At 48.8% G+C, this 16,668-nt stretch overlaps 15 non-coding genes and 1 pseudogene across 15 annotated transcripts; all 16 read left to right on the top strand.

Annotated features, from left to right (window-relative positions):
• Positions 1-288: 288 nt before the first annotated feature.
• On the top strand, positions 289-452 carry LOC135001369 (U1 spliceosomal RNA). The gene has a single exon (XR_010202875.1). It is a non-coding gene; the product is annotated as a U1 spliceosomal RNA (small nuclear RNA).
• A 152-nt stretch (positions 453-604) lies between these two features.
• Positions 605-767, top strand: LOC135001379 (U1 spliceosomal RNA). Its single transcript, XR_010202885.1, has one exon. It is a non-coding gene; the product is annotated as a U1 spliceosomal RNA (small nuclear RNA).
• A 674-nt stretch (positions 768-1,441) lies between these two features.
• On the top strand, positions 1,442-1,605 carry LOC135001364 (U1 spliceosomal RNA). Its single transcript, XR_010202870.1, has one exon. It is a non-coding gene; the product is annotated as a U1 spliceosomal RNA (small nuclear RNA).
• A 152-nt stretch (positions 1,606-1,757) lies between these two features.
• Positions 1,758-1,920, top strand: LOC135001374 (U1 spliceosomal RNA). Its single transcript, XR_010202880.1, has one exon. It is a non-coding gene; the product is annotated as a U1 spliceosomal RNA (small nuclear RNA).
• Positions 1,921-2,594: 674 nt separating this feature from the next.
• On the top strand, positions 2,595-2,758 carry LOC135001367 (U1 spliceosomal RNA). Its single transcript, XR_010202873.1, has one exon. It is a non-coding gene; the product is annotated as a U1 spliceosomal RNA (small nuclear RNA).
• Positions 2,759-2,910: 152 nt separating this feature from the next.
• On the top strand, positions 2,911-3,073 carry LOC135001378 (U1 spliceosomal RNA). The gene has a single exon (XR_010202884.1). It is a non-coding gene; the product is annotated as a U1 spliceosomal RNA (small nuclear RNA).
• Positions 3,074-3,747: 674 nt separating this feature from the next.
• On the top strand, positions 3,748-3,911 carry LOC135001363 (U1 spliceosomal RNA). Its single transcript, XR_010202869.1, has one exon. It is a non-coding gene; the product is annotated as a U1 spliceosomal RNA (small nuclear RNA).
• A 152-nt stretch (positions 3,912-4,063) lies between these two features.
• On the top strand, positions 4,064-4,226 carry LOC135001373 (U1 spliceosomal RNA). The gene has a single exon (XR_010202879.1). It is a non-coding gene; the product is annotated as a U1 spliceosomal RNA (small nuclear RNA).
• Positions 4,227-4,900: 674 nt separating this feature from the next.
• LOC135001356 (U1 spliceosomal RNA) lies at positions 4,901-5,064 on the top strand. Its single transcript, XR_010202862.1, has one exon. It is a non-coding gene; the product is annotated as a U1 spliceosomal RNA (small nuclear RNA).
• A 152-nt stretch (positions 5,065-5,216) lies between these two features.
• Positions 5,217-5,379, top strand: LOC135001375 (U1 spliceosomal RNA). The gene has a single exon (XR_010202881.1). It is a non-coding gene; the product is annotated as a U1 spliceosomal RNA (small nuclear RNA).
• Positions 5,380-6,053: 674 nt separating this feature from the next.
• Positions 6,054-6,217, top strand: LOC135001368 (U1 spliceosomal RNA). The gene has a single exon (XR_010202874.1). It is a non-coding gene; the product is annotated as a U1 spliceosomal RNA (small nuclear RNA).
• Positions 6,218-6,369: 152 nt separating this feature from the next.
• Positions 6,370-6,510, top strand: LOC135001391 (U1 spliceosomal RNA; annotated as a pseudogene).
• A 694-nt stretch (positions 6,511-7,204) lies between these two features.
• On the top strand, positions 7,205-7,368 carry LOC135001361 (U1 spliceosomal RNA). The gene has a single exon (XR_010202867.1). It is a non-coding gene; the product is annotated as a U1 spliceosomal RNA (small nuclear RNA).
• A 152-nt stretch (positions 7,369-7,520) lies between these two features.
• Positions 7,521-7,683, top strand: LOC135001372 (U1 spliceosomal RNA). Its single transcript, XR_010202878.1, has one exon. It is a non-coding gene; the product is annotated as a U1 spliceosomal RNA (small nuclear RNA).
• A 674-nt stretch (positions 7,684-8,357) lies between these two features.
• LOC135001393 (U1 spliceosomal RNA) lies at positions 8,358-8,521 on the top strand. Its single transcript, XR_010202893.1, has one exon. It is a non-coding gene; the product is annotated as a U1 spliceosomal RNA (small nuclear RNA).
• Positions 8,522-8,673: 152 nt separating this feature from the next.
• On the top strand, positions 8,674-8,836 carry LOC135001371 (U1 spliceosomal RNA). Its single transcript, XR_010202877.1, has one exon. It is a non-coding gene; the product is annotated as a U1 spliceosomal RNA (small nuclear RNA).
• Positions 8,837-16,668: the final 7,832 nt, after the last annotated feature.

The following is a 16,668-nucleotide window of genomic DNA, read 5'->3' as shown; positions in this document are numbered from 1 at the left end:
GGTTGAAGCCAACTTTGACCCACTGCTTGGATGACATCACCATATGCAAATCCATCTGTGGCAGGCCTTCCCCCAGGAATGCTTGCACTAGTTGTTGCATTTGGTTTGTTGTTTGGGGGTGCTTCAGTATTAGGCAGCCTTCTGCCCTCCCATGTTCATCTGAAAATATATGTTCTCCCTGCAGTTGTTGTCCCAAGATGAGAGTTCCCTTGTGCTGCCTCAGTTGAATCTCCTTTACTTGACAGAGATGTGCATGAGCAGCGGCCCTCCCCAGCCCTATTCCAAATCATACTTATTTTGCATAGGAGATACCATGGTCATGAAGATTTTTCTCCCAGGGTGAGGTTCATTCATTGCATTTTGGGTATGCTGACCGCTGTGATTTCCCCAAATGTGGGAAACTTGACTGCATTATTTGTGGTAGTGGGAGACTGTGTTTGTGCTTTCCTCTGGTCAGCTCTGGTAAAAGTCAGATTTCTTTGTCTCAGATTTTCCTTTAGCCTTGTTCTTCTTTCGAGAGTTCCCTTGTGCTGCCTCAGTTTGATCTCCTTCACTTTACAGGGGGGTACACGAGCAGCGACCCTCCCCAGCTCTAGCCCAACTCCTACTTACCTGCCAGGTGAGATACTATGATCATGAAGGTGCTTCTCCCAGGGCAAGGCTCACCCATTGTACTCTGGGTGTGCTGCTCCTGCGATTTCCCCAAATGTGGGAAACTTGACTGCATAATTTGTGTTTCCCCTGGTCGGCTCTCGTATAATTCAGATCTCTTTGTCTCAGGTCTCTCTCCAGCCTAGTTTGCTGTCTGTTTCCACTTCTCTTTTCTTCAGCCGCTCCCTTCTATACCCTTGTGCACTATCCTGACTTCTCCTCCCGTCTGCTTACTTTGTGCCTTCCAATGCACAATGCAAACTACAGGTAGTGCTGCAGGGCCCACACCCTTTTACTTGCCTTACAGAGCAGCTCTGGAGCTGTTACAGTGCCCAGCTCCTGCAAGAAATCAGCTTGAATGCTTCAGGGGCTGGGGCATAGCCAACATGAGCCCCACACCGAAGGAGGGTGGAGGTGTTTAATGCAAACAAGGGGTCAGACAAGCGCCGCAAAAGGCCACCATGCCCTGCACGCCCCTTTTCTGTTTTCATATGCAGACGAGGGTTGAAGCCAACTTTGACCCACTGCTTGGATGACATCACCATATGCAAATCCATCTGCGGCAGGCCTTCCCCCAGGAATGCTTGCACTAGTTGTTGCATTTGGTTTGTTGTTTGGGGGTGCTTCAGTATTAGGCAGCCTTCTGCCCTCCCATGTTCATCTGAAAATATGTGTTCTCCCTGCAGTTGTTGTCCCCAGATGAGAGTTCCCTTGTGCTGCCTCAGTTGAATCTCCTTAACTTGACAGAGATGTGCCTGAGCAGCGGCCCTCCCCAGCTCTATCCCAAATCATACTTATTTTGCATAGGAGATACCATGGTCATGAAGATTATTCTCCCAGGGTGAGGTTCATTCATTGCATTCTGGGTATGCTGACCCCTGTGATTTCCCCAAATGTGGGAAACTTGACTGCTTTATTTGTGGTAGTGGGGGACTGTGTTTGTGTTTTCCTCTGGTTAGCTCTGGTAAAAGTCAGATTTCTTTGTTTCAGATCTTCCTCTAGCCTTGTTCTTCTTTCGAGAGTTCCCTTGTGCTGCCTCAGTTGGATCTCCTTCACTTGACAGGGGGGTGCCCGAGCAGAGACCCTCCCCAGCTCTAGCCCAACTCCTACTTACCTGCCAGGTGAGATACTATGATCATGAAGGTGCTTCTCCCAGGGCAAGGCTCACCCATTGCACTCTGGGTGTGCTGCCCCTGCGATTTCCCCAAATGTGGGAAACTTGACTGCATAATTTGTGTTTCCCCTGGTCGGCTCTCGTATAATTCAGATCTCTTTGTCTCAGGTCTCTCTCCAGCCTAGTTTGCTGTCTGTTTCCACTTCTCTTTTCTTGAGCCACTCCCTTCTATGCCCTTGCGCACTATCCTGACTTCTCCTCCTGTCTGCTTACTTTGTGCCTTCCAACGCACAATGCGAACTACAGGTAGTGCTGCAGGGCCCACACCCTTTTACTTGCCTTACAGAGCAGCTCTGGAGCTGTTACAGTGCCCAGCTGCTGCAAGAAATCAGCTTGAATGCTTCAGGGGCTGGGGCATAGCCAACATGAGCCCCACACCAAAGGAGGTTGGAGGTGTTTAATGCAAACTAGGGGTCAGCCAAGCGCCGCAAAAGGCCACCATGCCCTGCACGCCCCTTTTCTCTTTTCATATGCAGACGAGGGTTGAAGCCAACTTTGACCCACTGCTTGGATGACATCACCATATGCAAATCCATCTGCGGCAGGCCTTCCCCCAGGAATGCTTGCACTAGTTGTTGCATTTGGTTTGTTGTTTGGGGGTGCTTCAGTATTAGGCAGCCTTCTGCCCTCCCATGTTCATCTGAAAATATATGTTCTCCCTGCAGTTGTTGTCCCCAGATGAGAGTTCCCTTGTGCTGCCTCAGTTGAATCTCCTTTACTTGATAGAGATGTGCATGAGCAGCGGCCCTCCCCAGCCCTATTCCAAATCATACTTATTTTGCATAGGAGATACCATGGTCATGAAGATTTTTCTCCCAGGGTGAGGTTCATTCATTGCATTTTGGGTATGCTGACCCCTGTGATTTCCCCAAATGTGGGAAACTTGACTGCATTATTTGTGGTAGTGGGAGGCTGTGTTTGTGATTTCTTCTGGTCAGCTCTGGTAAAAGTCAGATTTCTTTGTCTCAGATTTTCCTTTAGCCTTGTTCTTCTTTCGTGAGTTCCCTTGTGCTGCCTCAGTTGGATCTCCTTCACTTTACAGGGGGGTACCCGAGCAGCAACCCTCCCCAGCTCTAGACCAACTCCTACTTACCTGCCAGGTGAGATACTATGATCATGAAGGTGCTTCTCCCAGGGCAAGGCTCACCCATTGTACTCTGGGTGTGCTGCTCCTGCGATTTCCCCAAATGTGGGAAACTTGACTGCATAATTTGTGTTTCCCCTGGTCGGCTCTCGTATAATTCAGATCTCTTTGTCTCAGGTCTCTCTCCAGCCTAGTTTGCTGTCTGTTTCCACTTCTCTTTTCTTCAGCCGCTTCCTTCTATACCCTTGTGCACTATCCTGACTTCTCCTCCCTTCTGCTTACTTTGTGCCTTCCAATGCACAATGCAAACTACAGGTAGTGCTGCAGGGCCCACACCCTTTTACTTGCCTTACAGAGCAGCTCTGGAGCTGTTACAGTGCCCAGCTGCTGCAAGAAATCAGCTTGAATGCTTCAGGGGCTGGGGCATAGCCAACATGAGCCCCACACCGAAGGAGGGTGGAGGTGTTTAATGCAAACTAGGGGTCAGTCAAGCGCCGCAAAAGGCCACCATGCCCCGCACGCCCCTTTTCTGTTTTCATATGCAGACGAGGGTTGAAGCCAACTTTGACCCACTGCTTGGATGACATCACCATATGCAAATCCATCTGCGGCAGGCCTTCCCCCAGGAATGCTTGCACTAGTTGTTGCATTTGGTTTGTTGTTTGGGGGTGCTTCAGTATTAGGCAGCCTTCTGCCCTCCCATGTTCATCTGAAAATATGTGTTCTCCCTGCAGTTGTTGTCCCCAGATGAGAGTTCCCTTGTGCTGCCTCAGTTGAATCTCCTTAACTTGACAGAGATGTGCCTGAGCAGCGGCCCTCCCCAGCTCTATCCCAAATCATACTTATTTTGCATAGGAGATACCATGGTCATGAAGATTATTCTCCCAGGGTGAGGTTCATTCATTGCATTCTGGGTATGCTGACCCCTGTGATTTCCCCAAATGTGGGAAACTCGACTGCTTTATTTGTGGTAGTGGGGGACTGTGTTTGTGTTTTCTTCTGGTCAGCTCTGGTAAAAGTCAGATTTCTTTGTTTCAGATCTTCCTCTAGCCTTGTTCTTCTTTTGAGAGTTCCCTTGTGCTGCCTCAGTTGGATCTCCTTCTCTTAACAGGGGGGTGCCCGAGCAGCGACCCTCCCCAGCTCTAGCCCAACTCCTACTTACCTGCCAGGTGAGATACTATGATCATGAAGGTGCTTCTCCCAGGGCAAGGCTCACCCATTGCACTCTGGGTGTGCTGCCCCTGCGATTTCCCCAAATGTGGGAAACTTGACTGCATAATTTGTGTTTCCCCTGGTCGGCTCTCGTATAATTCAGATCTCTTTGTCTCAGATCTCTCTACAGCCTAGTTTGCTGTCTGTTTCCACTTCTCTTTTCTTCAGCCGCTCCCTTCTATACCCTTGTGCACTATCCTGACTTCTCCTCCCGTCTGCTTACTTTGTGCCTTCCAATGTACAATGCAAACTACAGGTAGTGCTGCAGGGCCCACACCCTTTTACTTGCCTTACAGAGCAGCTCTGGAGCTGTTACAGTGCCCAGCTGCTGCAAGAAATCTGCTTGAATGCTTCAGGGGATGGGGCATGGCCAACATGAGCCCCACACCAAAGGAGGGTGGAGGTGTTTAATGCGAACTAGGGGTCATCCAAGCACCGCAAAAGGCCGCCATGCCCTGCACGCCCCTTTTCTCTTTTCATATGCAGACGAGGGTTGAAGCCAACTTTGACCAACTGCTTGGATGACATCACCGTATGCAAATCCGTCTTCTGCAGAACTTCCCCCAGGAATGCTTGCACTAGTTGTTGCATTTGGTTTGTTGTTTGGGGGTGCTTCAGTATTAGGCAGCCTTCTGCCCTCCCATGTTCATCTAAAAATATGTGTTCTCCCTGCAGTTGTTGTCCCCAGATGAGAGTTCCCTTGTGCTGCCTCAGTTGAATCTCCTTTACTTGACAGAGATGTGCATGAGCAGCGGCCCTCCCCAGCCCTATTCCAAATCATACTTATTTTGCATAGGAGATACCATGGTCATGAAGATTGTTCTCTCAGGGTGAGGTTCATTCATTGCATTTTGGGTATGCTGACCCCTGTGATTTCCCCAAATGTGGGAAACTTGACTGCATTATTTGTGGTAGTGGGGGACTGTGTTTGTGCTTTCCTCTGGTCAGCTCTGGTAAAAGTCAGATTTCTTTGTCTCATATTTTACTCTAGCCTTGTTCTTCTTTCGAGAGTTCCCTTGTGCTGCCTCAGTTGGATCTCCTTCACTTGACAGGGGGGTACCCGAGCAGCGACCCTCCCCAGCTCTAGCCCAAATCCTACTTACCTGCCAGGTGAGATACTATGATCATGAAGGTGCTTCTCCCAGGGCAAGGCTCACCCATTGCACTCTGGGTGTGCTGCTCCTGCGATTTCCCCAAATGTGGGAAACTTGACTGCATAATTTGTGTTTCCCCTGGTCGGCTCTCGTATAATTCAGATCTCTTTGTCTCAGGTCTCTCTCCAGCCTAGTTTGCTGTCTGTTTCCACTTCTCTTTTCTTGAGCCGCTCCCTTCTATGCCCTTGCGCACTATCCTGACTTCTCCTCCTGTCTGCTTACTTTGTGCCTTCCAACGCACAATGCGAACTACAGGTAGTGCTGCAGGGCCCACACCCTTTTACTTGCCTTACAGAGCAGCTCTGGAGCTGTTACAGTGCCCAGCTGCTGCAAGAAATCAGCTTGAATGCTTCAGGGGCTGGGGCATAGCCAACATGAGCCCCACACCGAAGGAGGGTGGAGGTGTTTAATGCGAACTAGGGGTCATCCAAGCGCCGCAAAAGGCCGCCATGCCCTGCACGCCCCTTTTCTCTTTTCATATGCAGACGAGGGTTGAAGCCAACTTTGACCCACTGCTTGGATGACATCACCATATGCAAATCCGTCTTCTGCATAACTTCCCCCAGGAATGCTTGTACTAGTTGTTGCATTTGGTTTGTTGTTTGGGGGTGCTTCAGTATTAGGCAGCCTTCTGCCCTCCCATGTTCATCTGAAAATATGTGTTCTCCCTGCAGTTGTTGTCCCCAGATGAGAGTTCCCTTGTGCTGCCTCAGTTGAATCTCCTTTACTTGACAGAGATGTGCATGAGCAGCGGCCCTCCCCAGCCCTATTCCAAATCATACTTATTTTGCATAGGCGATACCATGGTCATGAAGATTGTTCTCCCAGGGTGAGGTTCATTCATTGCATTCTGGGTATGCTGACCTCTGTGATTTCCCCAAATGTGGGAAACGCGACTGCTTTATTTGTGGTAGTGGGGGACTGTGTTTGTGTTTTCCTCTGGTCAGCTCTGGTAAAAGTCAGATTTCTTTGTTTCAGATCTTCCTCTAGCCTTGTTCTTCTTTCGAGAGTTCCCTTGTGCTGCCTCAGTTGGATCTCCTTCACTTGACAGGGGGGTGCCCGAGCAGCGACCCTCCCCAGCTCTAGCCCAACTCCTACTTACCTGCCAGGTGAGATACTATGATCATGAAGGTGCTTCTCCCAGGGCAAGGCCCACCATTGCACTCTGGGTGTGCTGCCCCTGCGATTTCCCGAAATGTGGGAAACTTGACTGCATAATTTGTGTTTCCCCTGGTCGGCTCTCGTATAATTTAGATCTCTTTGTCTCAGGTCTCTCTCCAGCCTAGTTTGCTGTCTGTTTCCACTTCTTTTTTCTTGAGCCCCTCCCATCTATACCCTTGTGCACTATCCTGACTTCTCCTCCCGTCTGCTTACTTTGTGCCTTCCAATGCACAATGCAAACTACAGGTAGTGCTGCAGGGCCCACACCCTTTTACTTGCCTTACAGAGCAGCTCTGGAGCTGTTACAGTGCCCAGCTGCTGCAAGAAATCAGCTTGAATGCTTCAGGGGCTGGGGCATAGCCAACATGAGCCCCACACCGAAGGAGGGTGGAGGTGTTTAATGCAAGCTAGGGGTCAGCCAAGCGCCGCAAAAGGCCACCATGCCCTGCACGCCCCTTTTCTCTTTTCATATGCAGACGAGGGTTGAAGCCAACTTTGACCCACTGCTTGGATGACATCACCATATGCAAATCCATCTGCGGCAGGCCTTCCCCCAGGAATGCTTGCACTAGTTGTTGCATTTGGTTTGTTGTTTGGGGGTGCTTCAGTATTAGGCAGCCTTCTGCCCTCCATGTTCATCTGAAAATATGTGTTCTCCCTGCAGTTGTTATCCCCAGATGAGAGTTCCCTTGTGCTGCCTCAGTTGAATCTCCTTTACTTGACAGAGATGTGCCTGAGCAGCGGCCCTCCCCAGCTCTATCCCAAATCATACTTATTTTGCATAGGAGATACCATGGTCATGAAGATTATTCTCCCAGGGTGAGGTTCATTCATTGCATTCTGGGTATGCTGACCCCTGTGATTTCCCCAAATGTGGGAAACTCGACTGCTTTATTTGTGGTAGTGGGGGACTGTGTTTGTGTTTTCCTCTGGTCAGCTCTGGTAAAAGTCAGATTTCTTTGTTTCAGATCTTCCTCTAGCCTTGTTCTTCTTTCGAGAGTTCCCTTGTGCTGCCTCAGTTGGATCTCCTTCACTTGACAGGGGGGTGCCCGAGCAGCGACCCTCCCCAGCTCTAGCCCAACTCCTACTTACCTGCCAGGTGAGATACTATGATCATGAAGGTGCTTCTCCCAGGGCAAGGCTCACCCATTGCACTCTGGGTGTGCTGCCCCTGCGATTTCCCCAAATGTGGGAAACTTGACTGCATAATTTGTGTTTCCCCTGGTCGGCTCTCGTATAATTCAGATCTCTTTGTCTCAGGTCTCTCTCCAGCCTAGTTTGCTGTCTGTTTCCACTTCTCTTTTCTTTAGCCGCTCCCTTCTATACCCTTGTGCACTATCCTGACTTCTCCTCCCGTCTGCTTACTTTGTGCCTTCCAATGCACAATGCAAACTACAGGTAGTGCTGCAGGGCCCACACCCTTTTACTTGCCTTACAGAGCAGCTCTGGAGCTGTTACAGTGCCCAGCTGCTGCAAGAAATCAGCTTGAATGCTTCAGGGGATGGGGCATGGCCAACATGAGCCCCACACCAAAGGAGGGTGGAGGAGTTTAATGCGAACTAGGGGTCATCCAAGCACCGCAAAAGGCCGCCAAGCCCTGCACGCCCCTTTTCTCTTTTCATATGCAGATGAGGGTTGAAGCCAACTTTGACCCACTGCTTGGATGACATCACCGTATGCAAATCCGTCTTCTGCAGAACTTCCCCCAGGAATGCTTGCACTAGTTGTTGCATTTGGTGTGTTGTTTGGGGGTGCTTCAGTATTAGGCAGCCTTCTGCCCTCCCATGTTCATCTGAAAATATGTGTTCTCCCTGCAGTTGTTGTCCCCAGATGAGAGTTCCCTTGTGCTGCCTCAGTTGAATCTCCTTTACTTGACAGAGATGTGCCTGAGCAGCGGCCCTCCCCAGCCCTATTCCAAATCATACTTATTTTGCATAGGAGATACCATGGTCATGAAGATTGTTCTCCCAGGGTGAGGTTCATTCATTGCATTTTGGGTATACTGACCCCTGTGATTTCCCCAAATGTGGGAAACTTGACTGCATTATTTTTGGTAGTGGGGGACTGTGTTTGTGCTTTCCTCTGGTCAGCTCTGGTAAAAGTCAGATTTCTTTGTCTCAGATTTTCCTCTAGCCTTGTTCTTCTTTCGAGAGTTCCCTTGTGCTGCCTCAGTTGGATCTCCTTCACTTTACAGGGGGGTACCCGAGCAGCGACCCTCCCCAGCTCTAGCCCAACTCCTACTTACCTGCCAGGTGAGATACTATGATCATGAAGGTGCTTCTCCCAGGGCAAGGCTCACCCATTGCACTCTGGGTGTGCTGCCCCTGCGATTTCCCCAAATGTGGGAAACTTGACTGCATAATTTGTGTTTCCCCTGGTCGGCTCTCGTATAATTCAGATCTCTTTGTCTCAGGTCTCTCTCCAGCCTAGTTTGCTGTCTGTTTCCACTTCTCTTTTCTTGAGCCGCTCCCTTCTATGCCCTTGCGCACTATCCTGACTTATCCTCCTGTCTGCTTACTTTGTGCCTTCAAACGCACAATGCGAACTACAGGTAGTGCTGCAGGGCCCACACCCTTTTAGTTGCCTTACAGAGCAGCTCTGGAGCTGTTACAGTGCCCAGCTGCTGCAAGAAATCAGCTTGAATGCTTCAGGGGCTGGGGCAGAGCCAACATGAGCCCCACACAAAAGGAGGGTGGGGGTGTTTAATGCGAACTAAGGGTCATCCAAGCACCGCAAAAGGCCGCCATGCCCTGCATGCCCCTTTTCTCTTTTCATATGCAGATGAGGGTTCCAGCCAACTTTGGCCCACTGCTTGGATGACATCACCGTATGCAAATCCGTCTTCTGCAGACCTTCCCCCAGGAATGCTTGTACTAGTTGTTGCATATGGTTTGATATTTGATGGTGCTTCAGTATTAGGCAGCCTTCCGCCCTCCCATGTTCATCTGAAAAGATGTGGTCTCCCTGCAGTTGTTGTCCCCAGACGAAAGTTCCCTTGTGCTTCCTCAGTTGAATCTCCTTAACTTGACGGGGGAGGGGCTGCCCGAGCAGCCACCCTCCCCAGCCCTATCCCAACTCATACTTATTTTGCATATGAGATCTCTTGATCATGAAGATTGTTCTCACAGGGTGAGGTTCATCCATTATATTTTAAAATAGGAAGGTACAAATTACATATTTGAATTGCATCTATGTGTTGGATTCAAATGTCCCCCCCCCCTTCCTTTCTCAATTGTGCCCGTCAGCAGCTATTCTAAGGTTGCTGCCAATGGGTGTGACACATTAATTTCTTCAGTGGGGTACACTGGACTCCACAAGGATTCACATTGGTGTGTAGAGTAGGATCTTGATCTGAGGCACCAACCGGCTCAAAGCTTTTGACTGTTCCCAAGAAGCTCAGTGCATTCTCCTCTATAACCCCGCTTCCATGAACAGGGAGCTCAGTTTGTAGTTGGTGCCTTCAGTAGCAGGCCACTTAACAGGGGCCTGCCTCAGGCAGCCTATTCTTAGCTATTAATTTTGACAAGAAAAGAAGAACTTGTTTTATGAGAATCTACAAGGGCTGCAGCAGGCTAGGTCTAATAGACATCTTTACTGCAGCTTCATCACTCCCAGCGGCGCTGTATACTCCCGTGCCCTGGTTGCTGGGTCACTGCAGCGGAGGCTCCGGTTTCTTCCTAAGGTCAGTCACACACACACCGCCCTTCCGGATCACGAGGCCGCTGATGAAGGGGAGCGTGGCCGTAGGGGGTGGACCGTGTGCGCACTGTCGTGGACACTGATTACTGGGCAGCCGCTCCACTAGCCACCAGGTACAGTTAAGGAGCACAGGTCTGGGGGTTTTTCTCCTATATTAAACCAATTTTGTACTGCCCGCAGCGCATTGTGATAGGTAATAGGGCCTGATTCAGGTTGGATTGCAATCACAATAAGCGATCCAACTGCAAAAATTGCTAAGAGCATACGCATGTGCCTGCATTTTCTGCGGCACCCCGCAGAGAATGCGATCGCCTCTGCCTGTCAATCGGGGCAGGGGGGGAGAGGGGGGTCAGCAACACTCCATTTCCAAGTCAGGGATGGAGCGGTGCGGGGGCAAGGCTTCAAAATGGGGTCTGCAATGGAGGAGACACAGGGGGCGTGGTCACAGCGGCTGTATGACATCACATTCAGCCGCTGTGATCACAAAAATGGTGGCGGCTTCCTGCGCGCACATACAGTCTGCACCAGCAGGAGGCTACACCATTTTTTATGATCACGCTGAACTGCAGTGCGACTGCAATTACAGCATGGTCAAGAAGGGAGGCGTCATGCTGGGTGGCCATTAGAGATGAGCGGGTTCGGTTCCTCGGAATCCGAACCCGCCCGAACTTCACCCTTTTTTGCACGGGTCCGAGCAGACTCGGATCCTCCCGCCTTGCTCGGTTATCCCGAGCGCGCCCGAACGTCATCATCCCGCTGTCGGATTCTCACAAGACTCGGATTCTATATAAGGAGCCGCGCGTCGCCGCCATTTTCACACGTGCATTGAGATTGATAGGGAGAGGACGTGGCTGGCGTCCTCTCCGTTTAGATTAGAAGATAGAGACGAGTGACATTTGATTTACTACTAATTTGGGGAGCAGTTGAACTTGTCAGGAGTACTCAGTAGTGCAGAGTTTTGCTGATAGTGACCACCAGTTTTATTATTTATAATCCGTTCTCTGCCTGAAAAAAAACGATACACATACCATATATGTGCTCAGCCTCAGTGTGCTGCATGATATATCATCTATGTATATCTGACTGTGCTGAGTGCTCACTGCTCACACAGCTTAATTGTGGGGGAGACTGGGGAGCAGTTATAGCAGGAGTACAGTGCACACTTTTGCTGCCAGTGTGACCACCAGTATATTGTCTGCCTGAAAAAGTTAAACACTCCTGTGGTGTTTTTTTTTTTTATTCTATAAACGCATTCTGCTGACAGTGTCCAGCAGGTCGGTCATACATTATATTATATAAATATTTACCTGCAGTAGTGTTATATTTTTTTTTCATCTCTATCATCTTTATCATCTCTATATTAGCAGACGCAGTACGGTAGTCCACGGCTGTGGCTATCTCTGTGTCGTCAGTGCTCGTCCATAATTGTATACCTACCTACCTGTGGTGGGTTTTTTTTTTCTATCTTCTTCTTACTAGTAGTTTAGGAGTCTGCTGACAGTGTCCACCAGGTCCATCATTATATTATATACCTACAGTAGTAATATATTTATTATATTATCTATACTAGCAGACGCAGTACGGTAGTCCACGGCTGTGGCTATCTCTGTGTCGTCAGTGCTCGTCCATAATTGTATACCTACCTGTGGTGGGGTGTTTTTTTTCTATCTTCTTCATACTAGTAGTTTAGGAGTCTGCTGACAGTGTCCACCAGGTCCGTCATTATATTATATACCTACAGTAGTAATATATTTAGTATATTATCTATACTAGCAGACGCAGTACGGTAGTCCACGGCTGTACCTACCTCTGTGTCGTCACTCGTCCATAATTGTATACCTAACTGTGGTGGGGTTTTTTTTTCTATCTTCTTCATACTAGTAGTTTAGGAGTCTGCTGACAGTGTCCACCAGGTCCGTCATTATATTATATACCTACAGTAGTAATATATTTAGTATATTATCTATACTAGCAGACGCAGTACTGTAGTCCACGGCTGTACCTACCTCTGTGTCGTCACTCGTCCATAATTGTATACCTACCTGTGGTGGGGTTTTTTTTTCTATCTTCTTCATACTAGTAGTTTAGCAGTCTGCTGACAGTGTCCACCAGGTCCGTCATTATATTATATACCTACAGTAGTAATATATTTAGTATATTATCTATGCTAGCAGACGCAGTACGGTAGGCCACGGCTGTGGCTATCTCTGTGTCGTCAGTGCTCATCCATAATTGTATACCTACCTACCTGTGGTGGGTTTTTTTTTCTATCTTCTTCATACTAGTAGTTTAGGAGTCTGCTGACAGTGTCCACCAGGTCCGTCATTATATTATATACCTACAGTAGTAATATATTTAGTATATTATCTATACTAGCAGACGCAGTACGGTAGTCCACGGCTGTACCTACCTCTGTGTCGTCACTCGTCCATAATTGTATACCTACCTGTGGTGAAGTTTTTTTTCTATCTTCTTCATACTAGTAGTTTAGCAGTCTGCTGACAGTGTCCACCAGGTCCGTCATTACATTATATATACCTACAGTAGTTATATATATTTTTTTTTATATCATTAATTATCATCTCTATACTAGCAGACGCAGTACGGTAGGCCACGGCTGTGGCTATCTCTGTGTCGTCAGTGCTCGTCCATAATTGTATACCTACCTACCTGTGGTGGGGTTTTTTTTTCTGTCTTCATCATACTAGTAGTTTAGCAGTCTGCTGACAGTGTCCACCAGGTCCGTCATTATATAATATATACCTACAGTAGTTATATATATATTTTTTTTATATCATTAATTATCATCTCTATACTAGCAGACGCAGTACGGTAGTCCACGGCTGTAGCTACCTCTGTGTCGTCAGTCACTCGTCATCCATAAGTATACTAGTATCCATCCATCTCCATTGTTTACCTGAGGTGCCTTTTAGTTGTGCCTATTAAAATATGGAGAACAAAAATGTTGAGGTTCCAAAAATAGGGAAAGATCAAGATCCACTTCCACCTCGTGCTGAAGCTGCTGCCACTAGTCATGGCCGAGACGATGAAATTCCATCAACGTCGTCTGCCGAGGCCGATGCCCAATGTCATAGTACAGAGCATGTAAAATTCAAAACACAAAAGATCAGTAAAAAAAGGACTCAAAAATCTAAATAAAAATCGTCGGAGGAGAAGCGTAAACTTGCCAATATGCCATTTACCACACGGAGTGGCAAGGAACGGCTGAGGCCCTGGCCTATGTTCATGGCTAGTGGTTCAGCTTCACATGAGGATGGAAGCACTCAGCCTCTCGCTAGAAAAATGAAAAGACTTAAGCTGGCAAAAGCACAGCAAAGAACTGTGCGTTCTTCAAAATCACAAATCCACAAGGAGAGTCCAATTGTGTCGGTTGCGATGCCTGACCTTCCCAACACTGGACGTGAAGAGCATGCACCTTCCACCATTTGCACACCCCCTGCAAGTGCTGGAAGGAGCACCCGCAGTCCAGTTCCTGATAGTCAGATTGAAGATGTCAGTGTTGAAGTACACCAGGATGAGGAGGATATGGGTGTTGCTGGCGCTGGGGAGGTGAGGTGGTTTGTTTAAGTCAGGCACCCGGGGAGACACCTGTTGTCCGTGGGAGGAATATGGCCATTGACATGCCTGGTGAAAATACCAAAAAAAACTGCTCTTCGGTGTGGAAGTATTTCAACAGAAATGCGAACAACAGGTGTCAAGCCGTGTGTTGCCTTTGTCAAGCTGTAATAAGTAGGGGTAAGGACGTTAACCACCTCGGAACATCCTCCCTTATACGTCACCTGCAGCGCATTCATCATAAGTCAGTGACAAGTTCAAAAACTTTGGGCGACAGCGGAAGCAGTCCACTGACCAGTAAATCCCTTCCTCTTGTAACCAAGCTCACGCAAACCACCCCACCAACTCCCTCAGTGTCAATTTCCTCCTTCCCCAGGAATGCCAATAGTCCTGCAGGCCATGTCACTGGCAATTCTGACGAGTTCTCTCCTGCCTGGGATTCCTCCGATGCATCCTTGAGTGTAACGCCTACTGCTGCTGGCGCTGCTGTTGTTGCTGCTGGGAGTCGATGGTCATCCCAGAGGGGAAGTCGTAAGACCACTTTTACTACTTCCACCAAGCAATTGACTGTCCAACAGTCCTTTGCAAGGAAGATGAAATATCACAGCAGTCATCCTGCTGCAAAGCGGATAACTGAGGCCTTGGCATCCTGGGCGGTGAGAAACGTGGTTCCGGTATCCATCATTACTTCAGAGCCAACTATAGACTTGATTGAGGTACTGTGTCCCCGGTACCAAATACCATCTAGGTTCCATTTCTCTAGGCAGGCGATACCGAAAATGTACACAGACCTCAGAAAAAGACTCACCAGTGTCCTAAAAAATGCAGTTGTACCCAATGTCCACTTAACCACGGACATGTGGACAAATGGGGCAGGGCAGACTCAGGACTATATGACTGTGACAGCCCACTGGGTAGATGTATTGACTCCCGCCGCAAGAACAGCAGCGGCGGCACCAGTAGCAGCATCTCGCAAACGCCAACTCTTTCCTAGGCAGGCTACGCTTTGTATCACCGCTTTCCAGAATACGCACACAGCTGAAAACCTCTTACGGCAACTGAGGAAGATCATCGCAGAATGGCTTACCCCAATTGGACTCTCCTGTGGATTTGTGGCATCGGACAACGCCAGCAATATTGTGCGTGCATTATATCTGGGCAAATTCCAGCACGTCCCATGTTTTGCACATACCTTGAATTTGGTGGTGCAGAATTATTTAAAAAACGACAGGGGTGTGCAAGAGATGCTGTCGGTGGCCAGAAGAATTGCGGGACACTTTCGGCGTACAGGCACCACGTACAGAAGACTGGAGCAACACCAAAAACGCCTGAACCTGCCCTGCCATCATCTGAAGCAAGAAGTGGTAACGAGGTGGAATTCAACCCTCTATATGCTTCAGAGGATGGAGGAGCAGCAAAAGGCCATTCAAGCCTATACATCTGACCACGATATAGGAGGTGGAATGCACCTGTCTCAAGCGCAGTGGAGAATGATTTCAACGTTGTGCAAGGTTCTGCAACCTTTTGAACTTGCCACACGTGAAGTCAGTTCAGACACTGCCAGCCTGAGTCAGGTCATTCCCGTCATCAGGCTGTTGCAGAAGAAGCTGGAGACATTGAAGGAGGAGCTAAGACAGAGCGATTCCGCTAGGCATGTGGGACTTGTGGATGGAGCCCTTCATTCGCTTAACCAGGATTCACGGGTGGTCAATCTGTTGAAATCAGAGCACTACATTTTGGCCACCGTGCTCGATCCTAGATTTAAAACCTACGTTGTATCTCTCTTTCCGGCAGACACAAGTCTGCAGGGGTTCAAAGACCTGCTGGTGAGAAAATTATCAAGTCAAGTGGAACTTGATCGGTCAACAGCTCCTCCTTCACATTCTCCCGCAATTGGGGGTGCGAGGAAAAGGCTCAGAATTCCGAGCCCACCCGCTGGCGGTGATGCAGGGCAGTCTGGAGCGACTGCTGATGCTGACATCTGGTCCGGACTGAAGGACCTGCCAACGATTACGGACATGACGTCTACTGTCACTGCATATGATTCTCTCACCATTGAAAGAATGGTGGAGGATTATATGAGTGACCGCATCCAAGTAGGCACGTCAGACAGTCCGTACGTATACTGGCAGGAAAAAGAGGCAATTTGGAGGCCCTTGCACAAACTGGCTTTATTCTACCTAAGTTGCCCTCCCACAAGTAGTACTCCGAAAGAGTGTTTAGTGCCGCCGCTCACCTTGTCAGCAATCGGCGTACGAGGTTACTTCCAGAAAATGTGGAGAAGATGATGTTCATTAAAATGAATTATAATCAATTGCTCCGTGGAGACATTGACCAGCAGCAATTGCCTCCACAAAGTACACAGGGAGCTGAGATGGTAGATTCCAGTGGGGACGAATTGATAATCTGTGAGGAGGGGGATGTACACGGTGATGAATCGGAGGATGATGATGAGGTGGACATCTTGCCTCTGTAGAGCCAGTTTGTGCAAGGAGAGATTAATTGCTTCTTTTTTGGTGGGGGTCCAAACCAACCCGTCATTTCAGTCACAGTCGTGTGGCAGACCCTGTCACTGAAATGATGGGTTGGTTAAAGTGTGCATGTCCTGTTTATACAACATAAGGGTGGGTGGGAGTGCCCAAGGACAATTCCATCTTGCACCTCTTTTTTCTTTCATTTTTCTTTGCGTCATGTGCTGTTTGGGGAGTGTTTTTTGGAAGGGCCATCCTGCGTGACACTGCAGTGCCACTCCTAGATGGGCCAGGTGTTTGTGTCGGCCACTTGGGTCGCTGAGCTTAGTCACACAGCTACCTCATTGCGCCTCTTTTTTTCTTTGCGTCATGTGCTGTTTGGGGAGTGTTTTTTGGAAGGGCCATCCTGCGTGACACTGCAGTGACACTCCTAGATGGGCCAGGTGTTTGTGTCGGCCACTTGGGTCGCTGAGCTTAGTCACACAG

Source organism: Pseudophryne corroboree, unplaced genomic scaffold (genome assembly GCF_028390025.1).
Source record: "Pseudophryne corroboree isolate aPseCor3 unplaced genomic scaffold, aPseCor3.hap2 scaffold_1642, whole genome shotgun sequence".
In the NCBI taxonomy this organism is placed as follows: domain Eukaryota; kingdom Metazoa; phylum Chordata; class Amphibia; order Anura; family Myobatrachidae; genus Pseudophryne; species Pseudophryne corroboree.
This window is presented reverse-complemented; position numbering and strand designations above follow the sequence as displayed.